Source organism: Pinus tabuliformis, chromosome X, assembly GCF_031772625.1.
Source record: "Pinus tabuliformis cultivar Carrire ecotype Pingquan chromosome X, CPIR1, whole genome shotgun sequence".
Taxonomy (NCBI): Eukaryota; Viridiplantae; Streptophyta; class Pinopsida; order Pinales; family Pinaceae; genus Pinus; species Pinus tabuliformis.
In genome coordinates, this window is record NC_142308.1 from 117,206,189 (window position 1) to 117,233,741 (window position 27,553).

A 27,553-nucleotide genomic window follows, 5' to 3' on the forward strand; every position below is an offset into this window, starting at 1 on the left:
AAACTAAAGTGCACAAATTACACTCAAATTTTCTTTAATCACAATATAATCTTTCACACTCAAAATTAGTTTGGTTGTGTCATCTTACATCACATTTCATTCATGAGACACATCACACTTTCTCATATATCACTTTATTTCCTAAAAAAGAAATTTCATGAGACACATCACACTTTTTCATATATCACTTTATTGCCTAAAAGAGAAATTTATTAACTTTCCTTTATATGTGTTGGACACCTAATCCTCTAAGGGTTGGTGTGGAAGCTGAATAGTTTAAGGAAGTCCAAGAGACCTTGGAATACGAAACCAAAGGTCATATGAATGTACTATAAATGTATATCGTTGTCAATAATAGAAATACTCTCATGATTATCTTTAATATTCTGTTGCTTCCATGTATGTGTTTACATGGTATCAAAGCTGCCGTTAGGCTTGGGCATTTTTAGATATTGCTAGCGCTACATTCTTTCCAAAATTTGTCTGCCATTTCCCTATTTATAAAAATATAATAATGCTGCTCTGATGCACCTTGGCACTCTAGCAGACCGTTTCATTTTGTGAATGTATATGCATTGAATCTCTTTCTGTTATGTGCGCTAGTTCATATGATAAATGTATATGCATTGTATTCATGTATGTATTCAAGGTTGTTTCTCTATCTATCGGTTGCTCCTGCCCTGTCAGAATTCTTTTATTCAAAACCTTGTCAAAATTCTGCTATTGAGCGCTATTGAGCATTGGTTGAATGTATATTTGGCATGCATTGGTCAAGGAATACAAATTATCTGCTCATTAATTTTTCGTAACTCTAGTCAGTTCTGGCAGTGTGGAATCTAAAGGTTCCTTTCCGTCAATTCCTTTAGCAATATCGCCATTTCATTTTTCATTCCAATTGCATTTTCTTGTCCTCCTTCCAAGAGTGATGATCAGAGGGTCAATCTTCATGAATGTTATACTATGAGCAACGAATCGTTGAGGGTCAAATAACAGAATGCTATTTCGAAGCCCCGAGATTCTCCAAAGGCTTCTAGAGACATCCAAAGGCTCACTCGACGTTCATAGATAGGAACGATTGTGGAGTCCTATAATAAGATATAAGGTTGTTACGCTTCACTGCTTGGCTGTGAAAACAATTAGAAGTATGCCTTCACAAAGTTTTATGTGAAATATTGATATCTGCAGAGTTTCTTATATATATTATAAGATATTTATGCATTTTCTCTAGGTTTTTAGGGATCTAAAAGTATTGAATACTTGTCTGGTTCATTGTTCTATTCTATTTTGATTCGTTGCAATTCCAATTCCAATGGCGCCCACCGTGGGATTCGCTAGCACCTTATCTTCCTCTGCTTTCAGATTATTCCGCTGAACAGAGAGAGTATTATGTGATTCAATGTGCATTGAAATCCATGGTCATGGGTTGTATTTAAAAGAGACTGTGTTTATTCTTGTTATATGGTGGTGATCCAAATATATCTGTTGCGAGAACAAAGCTGCATTGTTGCTTTCTATACGAACTGCATTGATGCCACTCTGCTTCGCCTCAAGGAGAGGTCGTCGAATAATAGTAATAATATAAATGTTGATCTCCTACACGCTTATTCCAACAAGTTGGATATGTGGTTGCAAATGAAGGAATTCAGGAAGGCGCTGGAAGAGTCTTGATGGTTGTCTCAGTATGTGCTGGCATCAAGCCCGTGTGCCCTCAAACCCGGTTTGCAGTGTTGGCTATTGGAGGTGCATTAAACTCTGGTGTCGTTGTTGAACACCATGAACATTGTTGATATGCCTTTCCCATGGCCTCCTCTATCGCTTCAATATAACATTGTCTATCATATCACATCTTAAAAATGTCGCTCCTCACACCACCCGTTTCTGTCTCCCACTCCCACCGAACTACCATAACACTGCTCCGGCATACTCTGCCATACCAACAGTCAATACCACCATATCGATTGTAATATAAATGTATTATTATATGTGCGTTGATAACTCCTGTCTCATTTCAATCGTAACTGTATGTTGGTTAAAAGCATGACTGTGTACGTTGAATATGTGTTGGAATGTGGTGGTGTGCTGTGCGTTTGAAGGTTAAGAAGGTGCATTGGTGTGTTTACAATTCCGTGAGTATTGGTGTCATCCAAACTTCATTTGCTGCATTTCTTGGAAGGCAAAGAAGAGGTCGACCAGTGAAGAAGGAACTAGTCCACTTTGATGCGCCTAGATAGAGCCTCGACATACTTGAAGGCTCGAACAATGGAGTAGTTTTCTCTTTAGTTGTGCATTGAATGCATTGAAAACTATGATTAAATTTGTTTACTCTTAAAGCTCTGCGTTGTTCAAAATATGTTGTGTGTTTGAAGCGTTTAACTACCAACCACTGAGGGTGGAGTATCTCTATCTTGAAAATTGAAATCCTGACCGTTGTTGGTCTTTGCGAGAGCTTTTGTAACAAAGATTGTAAACAAAGAATATTGTCAACGAGGCTACCGGTATCTAAAAGCTTCCCATGTTTATGTGCGAAGCTTGATCCATTAATGAATGGTCGATGAGAGTCATTGAATTTAGAACTATTTAAATTGTTGAATTTGGTCTTATAGATTGCAACCTAAGATATTAATTGTAAGCTGCAACGAGTTTGGCTTGGTTTTGATGCACTAAATACATTTAACTGTACCGAGAATTGTGGCAAGTTTTAGAGTGATCGTTGGTTATATTGCCAAATTTGAGTGTATTTTGGCCATTGTGCAAGATTATCTTTGTGCATTTTGTCCAACAAGGTATCTTTGTTTATTGTTACAACCATTTTAGCCATATAATTCGAGATACTTACCTTATTTGTTCAATGAAAATGACCAGAATTAATGCAATATTGGAGTTCTTGAAAACTCTGATACTATCTACTTCTGATGACACATTCCAAATCAACAAAGGATCTCTCTCACAAATTCAGACTTGTCTACAATATGCACAAGAACATATTGCTTTTTTGCAACTTGAATCTCAACTACAGCAAGAAGAATTACAGCAGTGGAGTCATCATTATGAACTTGTTTCTATTCAGAAGATTGAAACATACTCCCATAAACAGCAAGAAAATAATGTTACAGTTGATTCAATCCAGTGCCCAATAAAGCAGTAGAGTTACATGCAGATGTAGAAGTTTAGTTTGCACTTCCCAAGCCCATCATCGGACCTTGGAAAGAGCTTGTCAGCAACAAGCAAAGAAAAATTCTTGGATATGATAAGGAGGTTTCCTTTCATATTCCAGATTACTCAAAGTCCATTCAATTTCAGAGTGTTGGATTCCTTCATGATAGTTCACCTTCAATTGTTCTAGATTTTTCACCTCTTCCACACCAACAACAACATATTGTTAAATGCCAACACTGTGACCGAGTTGGCCATATGAAATATCATTTTTTTGATCTTCACCCATGTAAGCACTATCATAAAACCAGTCATTCTTTAAACATATGCTTCAAAAACAAACCTCCTACAAGAACAAAGATTCATCTTGGATGGATCGCTTCTTAGCAATGGGCTTCAACAGCTAAGAAGATATTTCGCTCATACAATAGGATTTGTTCTTGAATATTGAACAGTCTTGAAATTGAGTTTTCTCTATCATCTCACCTTGTATTTGACGGGGGGGAAATGATGGTCATCTACAATCTTCAAAGCCACATCAAATGAGCCTGAGCCACAACCTACCATACAAGATTCAGAGTTGTAGCCAGAGACAAAGATGCCCCTAAGCATGCCTTCAGTCAGTGATACCTCTTCAAAGATTTGGGGACACTTCCTCTAGCAGAAGACTTCAACTTCTCGCCAGTTTTTGAAGAGTTCCAGGAATTGCATTAAGCATTCCAGAGTTGGTGGTAATCCTTAAACCATCATAGGTTGAGGCCTCCCTTTCAGATTGAGGTTCTCCCTTTTATGCAGGGTGAGACCTCCCTTTCATGGTTGAGGGTTTCCCTCTTCAAAACATCAGGAGCACTTCCTCTAGCAAAAGACCTGAGCTTCATGACAGACTTGGAAGAGTTACGGGAACTACACTAAGCATTCCAGTGTTGGTGGTCATCCTTAAACCACCCCCCTTATACCAACATTTCAGAGAGCGCATTCAGCCTAGTGCTGCCATGCATTTTTTGTACATTTTGTATTATAGCTCTCTTCTTGGACTCATACATAACCCTTCGAATTAAGGGGGAAATGTTGGACACATAATCCTCTAAGGGTTGGTGTGGAAGCTAAATAGTCTAAGGAAGTCCAAGAGACCTTGGAATACAAAACCAAAGGTCATATGAATGTACTATAAATGTATATCATTGTCAATAATAGAAATACTCTCATGCTTATCTTTAATATTATGTTGTTGTCATGTCTGTGTTTAACATGGTATCAGAGCTGCCATTAGGCCTGGGCATTTTTAGAGATTGCCAGCACTGCATTCTTTCTAGAATTTGTCTGCCATTTCCCTATTTATAGAAATATAATAATGTTGCTCTGCTGCACCTAGGCAGTCTAACAAACCATTTCATTTTGTGAATGTATATGCATTGAATCTCTTTCTATTATGTGCGCTAGTTCATATGCTGAATGTATATGCATTGTATTCATGTCTGTATTCAAGGTTGCTCCTGTCCTGTCAGAATTCTTCTATTCTAAGCCCTGTCAAAATTCCGCTATTGAGTGTTCGTTGAATGTATCTTTGGCATGCATTGGTCAAGGAATACAAAATGTCTTCTCATTAATTTTCCGTAACTCCAATCAGTTTTGGAAGTGTGGAATCTAAAGGTTCCTTTCTATCAATTCCTTTAGCAATATCTCCATTGCATTTTTCATTCCAATTGCATTTTTTTGTCCTCATTCCAAGAGTGATGATCAGAGGGTCGATCTTCATGAATGCTATACTATGAGCAATGAATCGTTGAGGGTCAAATAACAGAACACTGCTTCGAAGCCCCGAGATTCTCCAAAGGCTTCTAGAGACATCCAAAGGCTCACTCGACATTCATAGATAGGAACGATTGCGGAGTCATATAATAATATATAAGGTTGTTACGCTTCATTACTTGGCTGTGAAAACCATTAGAAGTACACCTTCACAAATTTTTATGTGAAATATTGATATCCGCGGAGTTTCTGATATATCTTATAAGAGATTTATGCATTTGCTCTAGGTTTTCAGGGATCTGAAAGTCTTGAATACTTGTCTGGTTCACTGTTCTATTCTATTTTGATTCATTGCAATTCCAATTCCAATGGTGCCCACCGTGGGATTCGCTAGCACCTTATCTTCTCTGCTTTCAAATTATTCTGCTGAACAAAGAGAGTATTATGTGATTCAATGTGCATTGAAACCCATGGTCATGGGTCGTATTGAAAAGCGACTTAGTTTATTCTTGTTATATGGTGGTGATCCAAATATATCTGCTATGAGAACAAAGTTACATTGTTGCTTTCTATATGAACTACATTGACGCCACTCTGCTTCGGCTCAGGGAGAGGCCATCGAACAACAGTAATAATATAAATGTCGATCTCCTGCATGCTTATTCCAACAAGGCAAAGATGTGGTTGCAGATGAAGGAATTCAGGAAGGCACTAGAAGAGTCTTGATGGTTGTCTCAGTATGTGTTGGCATCAAGCTCGTGTGCCCTCGAACCCGGTTCGTAGTGTTGGCTATTGGAGGTGCATTAAAATTTGGTGTCGTTGTTGAACACCATGAACATTTTTAATATGCCTTTCCCGTGGCCTCCTCTATCACTTCAATTTAACATTGTCTGTCATATCACATCTTAAAAATGTCGCTCCTCACACCACCCGTTTCTATCTCCCACTCCCACCGAACTACTATAACACTGCTCTGGCATACTCTGCCATACCAACATTCAATACCACCATATCGATTGTAATATAAATGTAGTATTATATGTGCGTTGATAACTCCTGTCTCATTTCAATCATAACCGTGTGTTGTTTAAAAGTATGATTGTTTACGTTGAATATGTGTTGGAATGTGGTGGTGTGATGTGCGTTTGAAGGTTAAGAAGGTGCATTGGTGTGTTTACAATTCCGTGAGTACTGGGGTCATCCAAACTTAGTTTTTTGCATTTCTTGGAAGGCAAAGAAGAGGTCGACCAGCAAAGAAGGAACTAGTCTGCTTTGATGCACCTAGATAGAGCCTCGTCATACTTGAAGGCTCGAACAATGGAGTAGTTTTCTCTTCAGTTGTGCATTGAATGCATTGAAAACTATGATTAAAGTTGTTTGCTCTTAAAGCTCTGCGTTGTTAAAATATGTTGTGTGTTTGAAGCGTTGAACTGCCAACCACTGAGTGTGGAGTATCTCTATCTTGAAAATTGAAATCCTGACCGTTGTTGGTCTCTGCGAGAGCTTTTGTAACAAAGAATATTGTCAACGAGGCTACCAATATATGAAAGCTTCCTATGTTTTTGCGCATGTGGGAAGCTTGCTCCATTAATGAATGGTCGGTGAGAGTCATTGAATTTAGAACTATTTAAATTGTTGAATTTGGTCTTATAGATTGTAACCTAAGATATTAATTGTAAGCTGCAACGAGCTTGGCTTGGTTTTGATGCACTAAATACATTTGACTGTACCGAGAATTGTGGCAAGTTTTAGAGTGATTGTTGGTTATATTGCCAAATTTGAGTGTATTTTGGCCATTGTGCAAAATTATCTTTGTGCATTTTTTCCAACAAGGTATCTTTGTTTATTGTTGCAACCATTTTAGCCATATAATTCGAGAGACTTACCTGATTTGTTCAATGAAAATGACCAGAATTAATGCAATATTGGAGTTCTTGAAAACTCTGATACTATCTACTTCTGATGACACATTCCAAATCAGCAAAGGCTCTCTCTCAAAAATTCAGACTTGTCTGTAATATGCACAAGAACATATTGCTTTTTTTTAGCTTGAATCTCAACTACAGCAAGAAGAATTACAGCAGTGGAGTCATCATTCTGGACCTGTTTATGTTCATAAGATTGAAACAGACTCCCATAAACAGCAAGACAATTATTTTACAGTTGATTCAGATCCAGTGCCCAATAAAGCAGCAGAGTTACATGCAGATGCAGGAGTTCAATTTGCACTTCCCAAGCCCATCATCAGACCTTGGGAAGAGCTTGTCAGCAACAGGCACAGAACAAGTCTTGGATATGATAAGGAGGTTTCCTTTCATATACCAGATTACTCAAAGTCCATTTAATTTCAGAGTGTTGGATTCCTTCATGACAATTCACCTTCAGCTGTTCCAGATTCTACACCTCTTCCACAGCAACAACAACAGAGTGTGAAATTCCAACATTGTGACCGATTTGGCCATATGAAAGATCATTTTTTTTATCTTCACCCATGTAAGCACTATCATAAAACCAGTCATTCTTCAAACAGATTCTTCAAAAACAAACCTCCTGCAAGAACAAAGATTCATCTTGGATGGATTGCTTCTTGTCAATGGGCTTCAACAACCAAGAAGATATTTCGCTCATACAACAGGATTTGTTCTCGAATATTGAACAGTCTTGCAATTGAGTTTTCTCCATCATCTCACCTTGTATCTGACAGGGGGGGAAATGATGGTCATCTACAAGCTTCAAAGCCACATCAAACGAGCCTGAGCCACAACCTGCCATACAATATTCAGAGTTGTAGCCAGAGACAAAGATGCCCCTAAGCATGGCTTCAGTCAGTAATACCTCTTCAAAGAATTGGGGACACTTCCTCTAGCAGAAGACTTCATCTTCTTGCCAGTTTTTGAAGAGTTCCGGGAATTGCATTAAGCATTCCAGAGTTGGTGGTAATCCTTAAACCATCACAGGTTGAGACCTCCCTTTTCAGGTTGAGGTTCTCCCTTTTATGTGGGGTGAGACCTCCCTTTCACGGTTGAAGGTTTCCCTCTTCAAAACATTAGGAGCACTTCCTCTAGCAGAAGACTTGAGCTTCATGCCAGACTTGGAAGAGTTCTGGAAACTGCACTAAGCGTTCCAGTGTTGGTGGTCATTCTTAAACCACCCCCCTTATACCAACATTTCAAAGAGCACATTCAGCCTAGTGCTGCCATGCATTTTTTGCGCATTTTGTATTACATCTCTCTTCTTGGACTCATACATAACCCTTCGAATTAAGGGGGGGAATGTTGGACACCTAATCCTCCAAGGGTTGGTGTGGAAGCTGAATAGTCTAAGGAAGTCCAAGAGACCTTGGAATATGAAACCAAAGGTCATATGAATGTACTATAAATGATATCATTGTCAATAATAGAAATACTCTCATGCTTATCTTTAATATTATGTTGTTGCCATGTATGTGTTTAACAATATGATCACCATAGTTTTAGTTTATGCATCCTTTCAAAATTAAAACATTACAATGTTTACAACTTATAACATTGTACGTTTTTTTTGCACCCTGAGAAACAATGACTAGTTATAACTAATGAGTGATAAAGATGATACTAAATCTTTGGTATTTAATCATTATTTCACCCTAACTCATAATATTATACTAATTATTTTATTGGTGAATTCCAAATTTATATTCGTATATATGATAGATTAAATTTGAGCATATTAATGAATATGATACTAAATCTTTGGTATATAATCATTATTTCACCCTAACTCATAATATTATACTAATTATTTTATTGGTGAATTCCAAATTTATATTCGTATATATGATAGATTAAATTTGAGCATATTAATGAATAGTATTGATTACAGGTTAAACAAATCTCAATAAATTCTTAAGTCTATATCAAAATTTTAATTCAATGTTCATTTTTTATAAATAATTTTTAATTCTATACATAAAATATAATAATTTTTAATTTTATACATAAAATATGAGGACTAGCCTCCCTTGAAACATAAATGAGTGATTAGGCACAAGTATCTTAGTTTATAGGAAAACATAAATGAGTGATTAGGCACGAGTGTCTTAGTCTATGGGAAAAATATTAGTCCTCTCTTAAAACATAAATGAGTGATTAGGCACAAGTGTCTTAGTTTATGGGAAATTTACCTTTTATCAAAAAGTAGCGTAGCCATTCTTTGTAAGGCTTTGTATACTATTTTTTAATTTTTAGTGGAAGTAAATAATTAAATAATATGTTTACCAAATAATTATAACTATAATAAGAAATAAATAAATGATGTTTTTATCAAATACTAATATTATATTAAGTATGAGTATAGAAGAGTTTGATTTTTCTAGCATAAGGTTAATAGTATGTGTTTTCGTAAAGTTAAATATAGAGGAGGATAGAATATGTACATTTCATAAATTTTAGTAGTTAAATTGTTTCGCAGAGATGGGTCCCTTGTCTCAAAAACAAAGAAATTTCATATACTAATTTAGTATTTGGTTTGGTTGTGGCCTTAAAATTAGATTACTATTATTACTATATATTTTAATGAGTTATCATTTATTATAATAAATCTTAAAGATAATATGATAATAATAATCTAATTTTAAGATTATAGCCTAATGAAATAGCAAATTGATGTGTGAGATTCCCTTCTTTATATGCATAACAATCAACTACAAATAATTACAAGGGTATACATACACATACACATACACTACCCCAATCAAAAAAAACCAAAATTGAACTTATAATATCTTAAGAAGAAACACATTTACTTAACCATTAATTATATGTTAATATTATCTTTACCCTCCTTTTCTTGTTCAAACATAAACTTTTGGAGAATAATAAATACATCCTCTTAAAATTATTAGATGATAAAAAGTAAAACATATATTTCATTATTATGAAAAGAGATAACAAATTTATAATGACTTGTGTATTTAGTTAAATTTAAAGATTATAGATAAAGTAGTTGATTCATGGTTTTACTGTTAATATTTGACTTTTGGAATTCTATTTCATTTCTACATTATTTAATTTCATTATTAGATCAAACTCTTTATCTTACTCGTGATGATGAACCACAATTGATGGTTTGAAATGTGTTGACCATATATTATCAATGTGATTTCACTGAAAGAAATTTCTCATAACAATATGAATCTCAAAAGCTTGAATTCAGAGGTGATGTAAAGATGTTGAAGGACTTGTGTAATATTTTATAAATTAAATTTATCATTAGAAAAATACAAATAAACAAATAATGTAATAACTATTCTCTCCCATAAATAAATAATGTAATAACTATTTTTGAGATAAATTGTGTTAAATTTTTGAAATATTTATAATTTTTAATAAATATTCATAATATGTTTCGAAGCAGTGCAATTAGTGATAGAAGTAATGTGAGTCCTAAGAAAATTAAGAGATCCAAGATTCAAATCTCACAGACGAAAGGAAAACACACCTTAGACCCCAAAAATTTACTAATAACTACGTGTCAAACTAATTGTTGAGTTCCTCTCAAATACCAATAAATAAATAAATAAATATTCATGAAAAAAAAACTAAAAACAATTAAATATTATAATCCTAATTAATATAAAATCATTAAAAATATTAAATAACACATAATAACTTCTAAATATTATAATTAAAATTAATAATATACACATTTATAATAAAATACATCAAATTCCAATAAATCAAAGGATGGATGGTTCTTAAATCCAAGGCGATATAACCAGAATGAAGTCCATAATATCTGTACCCCACGTAAACAATTCAAGTGAGACACGTCATTGTTTTAGGTGTAAACGAAAGAGAAAAATATTATTCATGTGACAAAAAAGGCGCTCAGCGGTTGAGTCTCCCAGTAATCACGTACCATAAGCACTCAGTGGTTGAGGAGGTCTTGCAGTGTAGTGCATCAAAGATACTTTCCAAACCTACCTATTCACATGGGTGAGTTTGTTAATTGCCACGTCACACCTCCTTTAGCACTCACATGCTAAACACCCAACTTTGGCATGTTGTTAATTGATTTCTCTTTTGCACTTTGACTTGCTACTTATTTTTTAATATAAGTAAAGGAGTTAATGGTTTAAGTAGAATCTTTCTTCTAATATATTTGGTCTAATATAAGTGTGTTTAGTTGTTATTTCGGTTCAATGTTTGTTGACCATCCAAAATTGGCTTCGTGATTGTACACCTTTCATTGTGCTTTTGTCTCATCCAATTATTTTATTGAGAGACCACATGTGGAAATATAACTCTTAGACCATATTAAATTAAATGGCATAATAATTGTGTTCCTTTCTTTTCAATAAGGTGGTGTTTTTAACTTGAACCACAAAATAAAACTAAAATACAAAACTTAAGACATAGTTATATAAAGTTAAGACATAGTAAATGGATAGCATAGTTATATAAAGTTAAGACATAGTAAATGGATAGCGTATTATTATGTAGTAGTTGTTTGAGTATAGATTTAGAGTGTAAATTATTTGGCAAAGTATGTTATGTAAAGGTTATGAGGTTTTTGGTTCAAACCTTGCCTTAATTGTGTCCATGTTAGAGGTAGACATGGTGCACATAGTGGTTATAGTAGTAGTTGAGGGAATCGACCCTATGTCACACAAGTATGAGATCTCTCTGGTTGTTGATTCCATTAGTCACACAAAAAAGATAGATGTTTGAGTATATAGCATATAAATATACATTTTCATATCACCTTTTGAGACTTGGTTGAGTCTCTAATGTTCTAGAATTAACATTGTTTTGTAAAAATTTTAATTTACCAAAAAAAAAAACCATTGAACCTACTCCTAAGATTTACCTTCTTTGTGTATTTCTTCATCATTCCAACTCTCATGTTTATAAGGCCATGTTATGTTCAACTATTTTTCATGTTGAGGTACTAAGCATGCAATCATGCCTTCTAAACCTTCTTGGGCTTCCATTCTTGCAAATTTAGAATTATGCAAGCCATAATGTCCAATGTACATGGAGTAAAGATTGAAAATCCTCAATTTGTCATTAACCAAAGATGAATTAAAACAAAAATGCAATATTGTTTGATATAATATTTCAATTAACACCAACTTAGTGGGAGCAAGCTAAGGGTGTTTTTATAGTAGTTCCATGTATTTTTCTATAAATATGATCATGTTCAACGTACTAGTCTCCAATGTTACTAAGCAATTCATTACTTCATTTGACAAACTTGGATTTTGCAAAACAAAAACTCAAATTTAGCAAGAAATTTATTACATATATGTGCATATTATATCTTATACATGTTTTCCCATATTTTTTGGCTATAAAATGTACAAGAATATCTAATATACTTCATGCCCACCCAATCCCTAAAAAAGGGTTATTGGCACATACAATATCCACGAAGTAAGATGCCATGTAGAATGTTGGATCTTTCAAGTGTCTTTTTCATGGTATGAGAGAACATTGTTTCCTAATTGAAAACGACATCTTGTGTAGTCACAGTATATATAAATGGATCTCAAGCCTTCTTAAAATGAATGCAATCAAGTTCTCCATAAATCCTAATTACCACAACAACATATATGTTTGGAACCCTTAGGTTAGTTGTAGTATAAATACCATCAAACTTCTCTCCTTTTGCCCACCATTTACTTAACATCTTCTTGTTGCACCTGATTTTATGAAATTCTTCCACCCATATTGTGACCATGAAGACATCTAGGTCATAAAACTTATAGTATTGTTCAAGTTGTGATAACTAGAAAGATGCTATGCATATTCCTTGATCATTGATGATAACTTTGCTTTCCACATCTATATGATCAATGATTTACGAAATGACTTTAGAGTAAGGAAGCACACGTGTCCTAGTTGCCACAACTTGCAAATGAGATATCATCATGTTTGAGAAAACCTTATCATCAATGTTCCTATAACATGGGTCAGTTGGTGGACGAAACATAGATGTTATTCTTCCTTAAACCTTCTCAAAATTTCACGCAAAGGAAAGTAGGCAATTGGGCGTTGGGAGTTGTGTTCTTGAAAATTGGCTTTGATAGGCTCAATATCAATTTTTCCAAGTTTTATAACAGGTCTTGCAAGTCCTAAAGGCTCTAGCATTTCTAATGGTTATGGTTGTTGTGATTTTTGTTCCTTAGTCTTATTTTTCCTCTATTTTCCAACCCTCTCGGGAGCCATGATATCTTCGTATATAAACATACATGACAGATGTTCTTTTTTTTTTTCCAACCCTTTAAGCCATGATATCTTCATATATAAACATATCACACAACAAATGGTCAACGGAGAGTTAATTTGATAATTTCATTTTTTTATTTGAAAGGATTCTAATTGTTAGTAGGGAGGGTTTTTGATCAACCCTATTACTAAAATTAAGATAAAAATATGATTATGAATCCACAAAAATTCTCCACCAAAAAATTTGATCAAAATCCTAATAGCTTTTAAGTAAAAGAATAATCGAGTGAGCTATTTGTGATGTTCCTTTGGGATTTTAGGAATTGTTCTGGAATACCACTATGCAACTCATGTTTGAAACTTCATAGAAGTTATTAAATCGTCACACATAGTTCAAATTGGAAATCCAATTCCATAAGAGGAGCCTCAAGGTTTCACGAAATACACTTTAACCATGAAATTCAAACTAAAATTGGGACATATTCTACTATATTTGAATCAGTACATAGACCATCCATTTCTATTATTACAAAAACAAAGCTTGAATGACTTCAAATGTTGTATAAATGTAAATTATTGTTTGTTCAAGTGAAGATCCAGACTTACCCATAAAATGGCGTGTTTAGAATCTTGTGAACTCCAGGTCCATTTGTAGATGGAAGCAATCTACTTTTGTTACTTACAAGGTTATTCTTCTTATAGTTCAAAGTATCCCGACCAATTTGGCAAACCGGTGGCAACTATGTCCAATTCTAAAAAAATGGCTATTCCATCTCTTTTTTTCTATCTTAAGATAGGGCGCCTGGAGCAATTTTTTTTTTTTTTACTTAAGATATTTTGTCGGGAGTAGCTCTCAGGCATAAATAGTTTTTCTTGAGAGCAGCTCTAAGATGATATTTTCCTCTACTTGATAAATCCAAGCCAAGGCAATGCCCTCCAGTAATCAAAAGGCTTGTATTTTCTGTTTTCAATTCTTGTTTGTGGTCTTTGTCTTGTGTTCTCCATTTGTGACACAGCCTCTGTTAAGATCTTTGTTGTGTTCTTAATCCCTTGACCCTATGTTCTGGTCTCCTCTAAGCCCATCATTCAAACTATCCTTACCAATTTGGAAAATTGGCGGCAACTATGTCCAATTCTACAAAAATGTCTTTTCCATCTCTTTTTTTTTACCGTAAGATAAGGTGCCTGGAGAAACTCTTTTTTTTTACTTTAAGGTATTGTGCCTGGAGCAGCTTTTAGGCATACATAGTATTGTCTGGGATTGAACCAAGAGACCTATGGGGACCAAACTTCCCCACTTAATCGTTGGACCACATTCTCAAGACTATTTTTTCTAGGTCTTATGTGTTTCATTGAAAGTATTAAGGATGGCTCAGTTGAAATTAATTTGATTGCATATTCCAAACTCTGATGAATTAGAGCGAAATAAAATTTGTTTGAGCTCACTCTTATCCCATCTAAAATATTCGCGATCAGATTCCAACTTTGTGAAGGTCCAAGAAGGTTTTCAACGATAAAACCATAAATGCACATATTTGAATCACGATGACCAAGATTTGATGTTTAATTGTATAATGGGATTTCACCATACATGCAAATATTTTGTGCTTTGGGGAAAATTCAAAACTCCAGCTTTGGATGCCCTTTTGGTGAAGTTCAAATAGAATTCAAGCAAAAATAAATAAAAAAGCACAAAAAAAACAATTCGGTTCTAATTCAAGAGGAAAAATAATGAAAACTCTAACGACAATGCCACCGGTACTTTGAAGATTTCATTGAAGGTCAATTTTGTTAAAGACTTTCAGTAGTTTTGATTTAATCTCGAACTATTTAGATGGCATATTTTGCTAATATTATAGATTTTTTGTATCCAACTTGTATGATCTAATTTGTATAATCCAAATCAATTGTTAAATTGAATATGAATACCTATTCGTTAAATACATGGAATCTACAATCAACATAATATAAGCATATGATTAAATTTACTCTATATATGTTAAATGCATGGAATTTACACTTGACATAAACATAAAGATGTCAGAGACTCAAGCCTCAATGTTCCAAGAAATATTTACAACTTATTTTTCAAGCAAAGAAAAGAATATATCCTCAAAACTATTGACAAGGTATTTGGACTCACTTAGACTTGAGTTATAAGGTGGACTTGATGGATTTTAGTCTATGTATAAAAAAAACCCTTTTCAAGGAAGGAGATGGTGCATTTCAGAGCTAAGGTTTTGGTGTTATGTGTCTTCCAGGCTCAACGTGGTTTGACTCTTTAATTCCATCAAGTGTACTCTGGCTCTACATGTTTGTGAGTGTTAATTTTACACTATTTTTCACAGAGTTGATAGCCTCGTTGTCTTTTTTCTAAGATGGTTCCTTTGTTCCCACTTTTTTCGGATACTCTCCTAATTTATGGGGGTGCTGGTATGGTTTTTTAATCAACCCTAGTTATGAGGATATCAGGCCACTTTTTCTGGGCTCTTATAGTTTTCTAGCCACTGTTCTCTGTTTCAAGTTTTGGGTTTGCCACTGGGGCCAATATATTTATTTTTCCCTGATAGTTTCCATCCGAATGCATCAATCGAAGGTGGAGCATCATTTGGGTGAGACAGTTTAACCTATGGATGGCATAGATGGTCTATTAGTCCTTTCGAAGGATAGGGGTCCACCACCTACTTTTTCCCCTTTGAAGGAAAAATATTATGCCTAACCCCGCTCATAAAAGGCTATGCGCCCCTGTGACAAGAGGTCATTTCTCTCGTTGGGCTAAAATATTCAAATGATCAGAGTTTCAATATTATCTATTAGGGCCCTCATGGGATATTTTATTACATTTCCCTTAGCAAGTCTCAGTTACAAGATTGGGTGTTGTCTCACTGGAAACCCTTGCTAGGTTATTGCCCCACTTATAGCTTATTAATGAATATCTTGATTCAATTCCATTTCTTGGAAGAGGAGGACCTCCTCTCTATCTTGCAGTGTGCATGGGTTCCTAGTCGGGGTTTTTTATGGCTATAGAGGTAGAGTGTTGGATTTAACCCACTCACAGATAGGCATAAATCATGTTATCTTTGGGTCAAACTGGTGGGTTTTTCTTTGGAGCTTTGGACTCGACAAATTGTGAATAGAGTTGCAAATTGCATTGGTCGCTTCGTTTACTTTGATGAGTTGCCATTGTTCAATTATGATAAGAGAGTCATATGAATTTTAGTGGACATGGATGTCGTAAAGGGCCTCTTAGCTGAAATGGAAATCTAACTGGGGGATTACACCTTTGTTCAAAGGCTTGACTTCTTAAAGATTCCATTTAGATGCACTCTATGCGACTAGACAGGGCACCTCAAGACCCAATCTAGTGCTTTGGGACCAAAAAACATCAAAAATCCTGGTGTTTGGGTTAGGGTTCTAGGGCCATCGTTTCATGTCTCCTCTCTATCATCAAGTGTATCCTTATTGGAGGTTTCTAGAAGTGAAAAGTAGTTGGAGAAGAAGTGGCCCCCTTTAGTGTTCGGTTATTATGGGTCTTCATCTTCTCAGAAGTCAGTACTAAACCCTTCAGAGGTATCACATCATGGACAACCCTATTCTAGTCATGTTGTTGTTCAAGAGAATGGTGATCTCTCTGATCATATGATTGAAATTGGCCCTCTATTTGATTTTATAGGTGGAGATGTGGATTTTTTAATGGAGACTTTTCTACTAGCATAAGGATTTTTAGTGAATTATCATCACCTATGACTTCCTTAATTCATGAGGTTGCATCTCCTCTCAAGGTTTATGTTTAGGAAGGGACTTCGGGTTCATAGAGGACTCATGGTGACCTGGGTATATGTGGGGAGTTGTTGGCACAAAAGGGGGTCCTTAACCAACGGTCTTATCATTCTCAAGAACCCTTTGAATATCTTCCTTTTCTTGGGGCTTTGAAGGATATCGTAGTTTGCGACCTTCAGGGTGGTTCACTCTCTTCGGGTTAGAAGACTCACGAAGTCGTGCCCCATCCACCAACTAGACAAAAGGAATCTCACTCATTATTGGATGTTATATTTAGTAAGCTACTCCAATAGCTATCTGTTGATGTTGTTTTTTTATTGGACATATTTTTCAACTCTTCTTCAATTATTGATTCTGATGTCACTTTTGCTAGCCTCCCTCCATCCTACACCTACCCTGCCTCTGCATCCTCTTTGTCTTACTCTGGACTGGCTCCTTCTTCTATTCCTATGTGTTTCAAACCTATTCTTCAATCCTTTGGTATCCCTAGGGCCTCAATTTTATCCTCATGCATATTCATTAACCCTATTGTTTCTTCTCTTGATCCTTCTCGTGTCTATCCTTTGAAAATCATCTCCCCTTCATGCTTGAATTTTTCTATGGGGTATCCTCTCTGAGATACCCCCCTCCATGGACCCTTCTTAGAAAACCTCCCTTAACCTAACTATTATTTTTGTGATGCTTTTTTCCATGTATTTTGTGAATCTTATGGACGATTAGATCCCCTCTTTCCAAAATGTCACTATCTGCAAGAAGAAGTCAAACAAAAAGAACCTTGCATGTGACAGTGCTATCCACGGGAGGTTTTTCAATGATTATCATGTCTCTAAATGTTAGGCCCATGTGGGAGGTTCATTGAAGTCTCTTTATCTATGTAGAATTGCTACTCTACATTGCCCCCCTTGTCATATTTTTTCAAGAGACTATGGTTGAGGTGGAAAAAGCCTCTGAATATTTCTTAAAATGTCTTGTTTGGTGCATATGTGTTGTAGATGTTGTGGGTTGTTCTAGTGGGTTATCAGTGTTGTGGAACCCATGGGACACTGCTCTCTGCCCCTTCTCCTCTTTGGCTGGGATTATTTGGGAAGGGTCCCTTAAGGGCCTAGATAGGAAGGTTATCTTGGTCAATTGCTATGGACCTTACCAAAATAGGGAGTTTTTCTGGAATTAAATTTCTGGGAGTGGTCTTCTCTCTTAACACTCCCTTATCCTTTGGGGATACCTAAACTTCATGCTTTCCACTAATGAATTAATGGGAACCTCGGTTTGTCTAGATCCCTTTTCTCCAGTGATTTCCCAGCTCTTACTAGACCCTCATTTGTTTGATATTTGTTCAGTGCCTCTTGCTACAACTTGGATATACGAGTGGTCTGGGATGGAAGGGATTGCCAAACATTATAGATTTCTTGTAGCGGAACCCCTATTATCCTCAATGGGGCATTATCAATCATGGATTTTCCATGACACTATTTCAGATGACTCCCATGTCAGTTTATGGCTTGACTTTACCTCCTATATTCTCAAGACTCTCTTCAAATTTAATCACTCTTAGTTAAAAGAGGGGTCATTTTCTGCATTGGTGCATGAAATTTGGAATATATGTTAGGTTGACTAGTATTTTTCTACTATGGAGGCATGGATTCATAAAATTTAATTTTTAAAGGAACGTGTAAATCATTGGGCTAATGTTATTATTCATGGCTAGAAGAAGGAATTGGAATGTGTCGAGCCTAAAATTAACTTCTACCAATCTTTGCATGTTGATACAATTTTATTCGATGTCACAAAGAACAAGTTATGTTCACTAGCCAAGAAGAAGGTCGACCTCCTTAGAGCTGAGGAGGAACATTGGAGGTTGAAGATCAAAGCGATTTGGATTCAGGAGGGGGATCAAAATACAATTTTTTTTTCATAATTTCTCCTCCCACTGGAAAAAACAAAAAAGCAATAGGGGATATACAAAATTTTGAGGGAAATTGTGTATGTTCTCAAAAGGGTATGGAGAGGGAAGGGAGAGCTCATTTCACTAGATTATTCAAAGATACTTGGGATTTCTCTATCAAGGCACAACTCAACTTAACCGGCCACTTCCCTTGAATCTTTTTGGTGGAGTACTTTGTTAAGATGAGAAAACTTGTCTCCTTGGAAGAGACTAAGGAAACCCTTAGATCCTTTTCAAAGGATGAGAACCCTAGCCCAGATGGTTTTCTAGTGGAATTTTATCTTTATTTTGTTGATTTATTGGGCAAGGACATTCTAAATGTGGTGGAGGAGGTGAGGACTATTGGGAGGGTCTCTGGGGAAATCAATGCTACCTTTTTACCATTAATTCCCAAGTTCTCAAAATCGGTTACCTTTGATGACTATAGGCTAATTTCTTTATGTAACCTCATATATATAATCATATCAAAGGTGTTGTCAAACAGAATGAATAACAACCTCTCTTTTTCCCTCTCTATTGACTAGTTTGGTTTTATCCTCGGAAGATTAATCCATGATGCAATTAGGGTGGCTTAGGAGGCAATTCACTCCATCAAGATAAAACACCATGAGGATCTTGTTTTGAATATGGATCTTATCAAGGCATACGACTGGGTGAATTGGAACTTCCTCAAAATGCTTCTTCTTCACACTAGCTTGGATTTCCATGTAATAAATTGGATTATGGGGTGTGTTACATCTGCCAATTTTGTTGTCCTCGTCAATGGATCTCCTTCTTCCTTTTTCTCTTCTTTTAGAGGGATGAGGAAGGGGTACCCTCTTTCTCCTCTATTATTCCTCTTAATTATTGAGGGCTTGAGCAAGTTGATTTCCCAATCCAAGGATGAAAGGCATATAAAAGGGGTAAAGTATCAAAGGAATTTTATGTTATTCACTTGCTTTTTGTTGATGATGGCTTGATCTTTGGTGATGGGTTGGTTTCCGAATGGGAATCTTATAGTGATATTTTTAACTCTTTCTTCTCTACCACTAAAATGTTGATAAGTCAGAGTAAGTCTTCCTTTTGTCAACACAATTTGATGGATCAGATGATTACTTTGATTTTTCCCTTTCTACCTTATAAAGTGGCTCTGTTGGAATAAGGTTTTTCTTATCTTGATTATCGGTTGAAGCCAAATTGTTACCAGTTGGAGGACTGGCCATAGTTACACAAGTGTATTGAGCATCGTATTAACAATTGGTTTTACAAGTGGCTCTCCCTAGGAGGAAGGATGATGTTGGTTAAGTCATCTCTTGAAAGTATTATTGTTTAATGGCTTACATTGTCCAAAGTTGCAAACTCTACCATTAATAAGATAAGATAGTCCATGTTTCATTTTATTTGGGGGAATGTTGTACCGGATTTATGATTACAGACAAAAGTATCTCCCCTAGGTTGGGTGGCTAACCTAGAACAATAGAGAGACAAGGAACCCAATGCTTTCCTCAAAGTAAATAGATGGAAAAATGAAGCCTACCTAGAATCTGTCGTGGACTTCACTCCTTCTTTAGCTTGAATGCTCAAATTCCAGCTCTGATTGCCAAAATTAGAACCTGCGCATTCAGATAACACAAGACAAGAAACTATGAGATCTATGCAATATTATCTAAATACTTTGTTCAATATATCAACACGGTATTGAAATACATGAAATAACAACATCACATATAGGTAAATAGAGAATTCTTTGCATTAATATAAATGGAAGGAGTTTACAACCATAAATAGATGTTGATATTGTAGAAGAGCTCCTCCAATTTGAATTGTTCTTTCCTTGTCACAATGTGCGCCTCTAATCACCCTAAATGAATGAAATGAAACCTCTCACAACAACATCATAGAGTAGAATCACTCTCCAAAATCCCACCTCTTGCATATGGAAGTTTGTAAATATATAGAGGAGTGGGGTAAGTTGGGATTTCTTACCAATTACCAATCTAAGGTTTTAGAACCACCTTTGATGGGAGGATGGGATCAAAGGATAAGGGATCGAAACTCCAAAGTAGGGTAGGATAGGATCTGAATGTTTTATATAAGGTAAATGGTTGTAACAAATTATGGAAGCTTCAAGAAGAGGAGGCTTCCAGAATTTCTCTCTTTTTCCCGAATTTCTAGAACCAATGCAAGTGTAAAGGGGAGAAACTTGTAGGTGATCAATGCAGGCCAGAGTGGAGAAACATGTAGGTGAACGTTTTCAAACAAGAGGTCATGGTGCATTGGTCCTAAAACTAGCTCAGATGATGTAGTTTCAGGCAGAAATTGTAGGGAATGAAAGAGGCATGCGTAGGGCTTTGTGTAAGATGATGACAAGGGGGAATAGAATGTTGATTGATCCCAGTAGGAAGCCTATTGATTGGATGTGAAAAAATGGCCTATAACATATTTCCCCCTAGAGTGCAAAGTCATAAATGACGACTAATGACTAAATTGCTTTACCTTGTGACAATGCAGGATCAAGAAAAATCGGTGAGCTTCATCTATTACAATGCATTTTCATCATGGCATCTTTGTTGTTGAAGGAGGCATATCCATACTCAGCACATAAGCTAACATAACATGTACAATGATCAAAATATGTGTCCACAGATGACAAATGGTGGACCCATGACTGGATGACTATATGTATGATCATGGCCATCATACATTGTGATCTTTGTATAACTCGTAAAATCTCAACCCAAATGGATGAAACTAGATCTAAGGTCTTCTTCTCCTTCACACGACCAACCAACGTATGAGTCTAACCAAGTGAATCAATGAGTTGAGGTAGAACATGGTAGACACCATCTGATTATCGTTCGATGATGTAAGACGTTAACATACGCAAGAGAAACCACCAATGATGTTAATGGCTCTCAAGGTACTATAGTACAATCTGTATGGTGTGAATAAATGAGCTGAAGTCGAACACCACACAAAATATTTCAATCAAAGGTCATTGATGTAAAGTTGTTGCCGAGGGCAAGGAAACTTTCCATTGATGTATGCAAGCACCAAGGTACCAAAGGGTTATTTCTAAGTCAACTTCCTAGATAATGTGATGATGTCGACAAGAAGCGACCCATCGTAGGAAGGCCTTAATGTATCTCCCATCAATGATACGAAATGGGTATCATGATTGAGATAGAATGATGTTGATACAGAACTTATTAGGAAAGGCAAACATGTAATGAAGGCTTAAGAGTATTGTAACGGATATTAACTAAATGAATTCTCTTTTAACACACTAGCAACACTAAATGGAGTTGGCAGCATTGACCCAAAACCGAAATGGAGGTTCTAAAAATGGTGTGATAAACAAAATACAAGTAGATTACCCAACCCTACAGCCATTGAGATGAAGTGGAAGAGTGTCATGTTCAAGAGACGCTCACTGTCATTAGCAATGGAGTACCCTGTTTTCCCAATTTCCCCAACCATATTGGTCAGTACCTCTTTATTTTTTAACAAGCTTGAGGAGCATAACATATGCTTGATCTCTAAGTTCACCCTTCAAATGAATCCCTCCAAGTATATTTAACGAACCCTGAGAAGGAGAGGTTTGGCCTTGTCATGTTTGACAATTCGATTGTTGTTTGATGTTTTAATGAGTCCAACGAAGGTATAACTCGACATATTTTTCATCTAGAGAGAGTTTGAAAAAGAGGCGAAAAAGAAAACTCTAGATGTCCCTTTTCGTAGATAGTCTCTCAAGTCCAAAAATGTAAAAACAATACTCAAGGGAACCTCTTATCCATGTTCGACTAAGGTATTCCTTTTTCGTAGATAGTCTATCTCAGTCCGAAAAAGGGTTAAACTTATACTGAGTATACGTCTTTTCATTTACTTTAACGCATTCAAAAAGACAAGTTCTCAACAATCTTTTCACATTTTGGGAGTTTGAAAAGAGATAAAAGAGGACTCCTCCTGGAGGAATGAGTGGTATAAAGGGTAGCAACTAGTTCTGGTCATGACGGAACTGCTCAAAACATGCAAAGGTCATGATGTTGGCTAGTAATACCACTTATTATAGTGGTTCCTCAGGAAAGGGTAAAAACCAAGTGAAAGTGTATGATCGGCCAAGCAGATGGTAACGATGGAATTAGAAAACCAAGGCTCATCTAGCAGAAAAAGACTGATAAAAATGGCAATCACGAGAGATAGGGTGATAATGGTTTCATTTTTACACAAGCTTGAAACATGTGGAAACTATGCTTGAGAATACTTAAAGATGGTTTCATTTTTTTACAAGCTTGAAACATGAGAAAAAACTATGCTTGAAAGTGGTTTCATTTTTGCACAAGCTTGAAATAGAGAAAAATTATGCATAAAATAATTAGCTTGACCCCAACATAATGACTCAATGTGAGGTACATTCCCCCCAAGCTTCATTTCATTCACGTAAGTGGATGGAATAAAGGTTCATTTACGAGATCAAGAGAAAGACTCGGCCGAGAATTTATGAGATCTAATCAAAGACTAGAATTGGAAGGGGATATGTTTCATTTTTTAAATGAGCTTTAGACAGGAAAATAACTATGCTCATAGGAACCTATTTCATTTTTTAACAAGGTTGACATAGTAAAAGAACTATCCTCATAAGATATTGTTTCATCTTTTAACGTGCTTGACACAAGAAAAGGAACCCGGCTCTGGGACCTATTTCATTTTTTAACGAGGTTGACATAGTAAAACAATTATCCTCATAAGAGATTTTCTCATTTTTTAATGAGCTTGACACAAGAAAAAAATCTACTCTGAATCTTGTTTCATTTTTTAACGAGCTTGACAAAACAAAATGAACTTTGCTCCAAGGACCTTGACCATGACCACCAAGAGGCCATGGATTCGAAGAGGTTCTCATCAGATGGGAGAACAACACTCTAGAAGAGATACATATAAATGGATCCAATGGAAAGATCAAACTCTAATACCCCCAGTAAATGATGCACTACATCACCTACTAGATTATTAGTAGACACGGGCATGGAACAGGTTGCCACATAATTAACCTGTGGCGGGGAAGATACCACTTGCATATAAGGACCATTTAGGGATGTTGGTTGATTGGGAGTCAAATTAGGACCAATGAATGAAAGTTGGTCAATGGTCACAATTCTTCCTTCATGTGGGAAACACATCACATGAAAGAGTGAAGAGACAAGAGCTCCCATGACATAAACATAGTCACACCCAAGGAGTAGATTAAAATCCAAAGGGCCTTGGACTACCATCACATTGATATAGACAGTCTTTCCTTCCAAAGTAATAGAAAACTTAGGAAGGAACCCTAACGGTTGATTGGTTCCTCTTTTAAAAGCTAACAAATTCTGGGTAACGGGCACAAGTTGCAAAGAACCTAAATCTTACCAAGTAGTTGAGGACATAATACTAATAGATGTGCCTTCATCTATGAGTGTGCTAGCTATGACCACATTATAGTATTGTACTATGATGTAAAAGGGAATGTAAGGAGGAAGACGATATCTTGTCAGTCAACTCCAATCAAGGGAAGTGACCATACTACTTGGAGGGGGTGTCGTGGGAATGGGAGAACTACCCCTTTGTGCTATGGGAAAAGGATAATTCCTCATGGGAACATGAGGATTTCACCCCTGTGCCATTGGAATGGGAGGATTTCCCCCCAATTCATTGGAAACTGAAAAACGAGAAGAACCTGAGTGGTATGAAGTTCAATCTCTGCAAGAAAGTATGATCAACTGAAGGTGGAATCTAGTCAACCATTTTCTCAACCAATGGGTTTTCGAGAATGGACTCATGGGATTCACGTTCAGGGAGAGTGGGGTTGACTGGAGATGGATTATGATCAATCACCTCATCAACTAGTGGAGGATTGGGAGAAATCTTTAGATAACCAGCTGGAAGTGGTGCAGCACTTCCAAACTTAAACAAAACATTTTTATTAACTAAAATCAATATAAACTTCAATAAAATTAAAATCACACTCCAAATCATGAGCATCACAAACAATTACATGGCTATTTATTTAGAGGAGAGAAGTATCTCGTGTCTCTTTTAGAGTAACTTCCTCCAAGATATTTGGAGGAAGTTGAGAGCTATCCTCTCAATTTTAATATTCTATCCTAACTTCCCTATCTCCTAATTAATTCTAGAATGACTCACTAATTCTAGAAAATCCTAGATTCTTTAATTAAATAATTACATAAAATTAAATATGAGATGCTCTTGCATCATACTACCCAAGTAGAAAATTTCCATGGCCTCCTGACCATGAGTCTTGTTGTTGTGTCTTCCTGGATCCCATATATAATTTTGTTCATGTTCTTGTCCTTTTACATCTGCTTCTCGAACTTTATTGTAACTCCACTCCTGCTTTTCTCATTGCAAAACATTTGTCTTCACCATGCTTCTGCTCACCATTTCAAGAGGAATTTTCCTAACCATGAAAACCATCAAAAGAAGAGTACATGACCAGACCAGTATACCTTCACTCTTATCCCATGCTTGTAAACTTGTTTCCTGAACTCTTTGCTCTGCTTGATTGAAATTTGTCTCGATGTTGCCAATGAATTCTTCAATCTTCAGATTTACAACAACTTTTAGAAGTTTTCCATCCTCACATTCTATCTTTGGTTCATCATCCCTGATGAGCATTCCATTCAAGTATATTTCTTTATCTCTGATAAGAACAAAATTTGGATTTTGTTCTCTTTCTTTATCTTTTTCAATCTTCACGACAATTTCAAAATATTGTTCATGACCTGTATAAAAACCTTTATGAGTTGCTTTATCATACTTTGTTGCTCTGAGTTCTTCCTTCAACTTGTATCTCACCTTCTGTCTCTATTTTTTTTAAGTTTGTATGATGACATCGAATTTTTTATCATAAGAAGAGTATTTTTGCTTGGCTTGATTAAGTTTTTCACTATAGTCTGCAAGTGGTTTTCCTTTTTGACTTAGAACAGCTCCTATTTCAATTCCACTGGCATCAGTGTCAACCTCTGAAATGATTTTTTGATTTGGCCAATTGATTATGGCCTTCACTTTCTCCTAGCCCATCTTTAGTCCTTCCCTGATTGTAATTTTGTTGATTGCTCTATTTTATATGCACATTCTCCATCCACCATCCTTCCTTGGAGTTAATATTGTTGGAACATCACACGGACTTAAGATTTCTCGAATAAGACCTTTATCTAGCAATTCCTGCACTTGATTTTTAATATCTTCGTTCTCTTTTCAAGTCATTCTATAAGCTTCTTTATTTGGAAGACTAACGCCTAGAATGAGATCAATATGATGGCTAATACTTCTAATGGGAGGCAATTCATCAGGTAAGTCGTCCACTACAATATCAATAAATTCATTCAACATGTTTTTAATTTCTTTTGGAAGATCATTCAAATTTGTATTTGTAAGGACTACCTTTGGCTTACCGATCAAGGCAAAATTTATCTCCTCATGCTTGATTTTTAAAGAAATTATTTCCCACTAAGTAACATTACCTTAGATTGGTCTTTTTATGGTGCTTTTCCATTATTCAAAGGCAAAAGTACATGTTTTTCACCATCCTTTTCAAAAGTGTAGGCATTTCTCCTTCCATCGTGCATTGCTTTCTTGTCATATTTCCATGGCCTTCTAAGTAAGATATGACATACATCCATAGGCATAACATCACAAAGAACTTTATCCTTATAACTTCCTATTTGAAACTCTACTTCACATTGTTCATTACTTAATATCTAATGTTCTTTTTGCAACCATGAAACTTTGTAGGGAGTAGGATGTTTAGTTTTCTTTAAATTCAACTTTTCTACCATTTCTGTGGATACTAGATTATCAGTACTCCCACTATCAATAATGACTTTACAACACTTTCCTCTTGATTTACAAATAGTTCTGAAAAATGTTTTTCTTTGTGTAGGTTCTTTTACTTCTTCAACAGATTTTAATAAAGTTCTTTTCATCATCAGGGATTCACCAGTTTCAGATGCATTTTCATGTGTAGAGGATTGTACACTTTTTGTATCAATTTGTGTTATATGTGTGCTTCCTTGATTAGAAAATATTTCTGGACATTCATTAGATTTATGACCAATTTTTTTACAAGTATAACATCTTACCACAAAAGATCGGCCTCTGCCTCCTTGATATGGTCTTCGTCCTCTAAAGTCTCCTCTTGATTATTCTATTTGTTGTGAATTGCTACCTTCTTCTCTTTGAAATCTTCCACTAAAACTTCCTCTGCTTGATTGTCCTCCACTTGATGATCCTCTGCTTCATCCTCTTTCTCTTTGACTCTGCTTTCTTGCCAATTTTTCTTCAACCTTAAGAGCTATCTGGTAATATTCTTCAACCATTTTTATAGACAAAATATTCAATTGATCTTGTATTTCGAACTTCAATCCATTAACATATCTAGCTAATTTCTCTTCATCAGTTTCTAGATGACCAGATCATATACTCAATCTATAAAACTCCTCTGTATATTCTTTTACAGACATAAATTTCTGCTTAAGATTTTTCATCTGGTGAAAGAGATTTAATTGATAATCTCGACGAAGAAATTTACCTTTGAGCTTAGCCACCATTTGATCCCAACTAGTGATATTTCTTTTGTTTTGATTTCTCCTTTCAGCTTGCACATTGTCCCACCATAACGCAGCATGTCCCTTTAATCTAGTCACTACGAACTTAACCTTCTTCTCGTCCACTACACCTT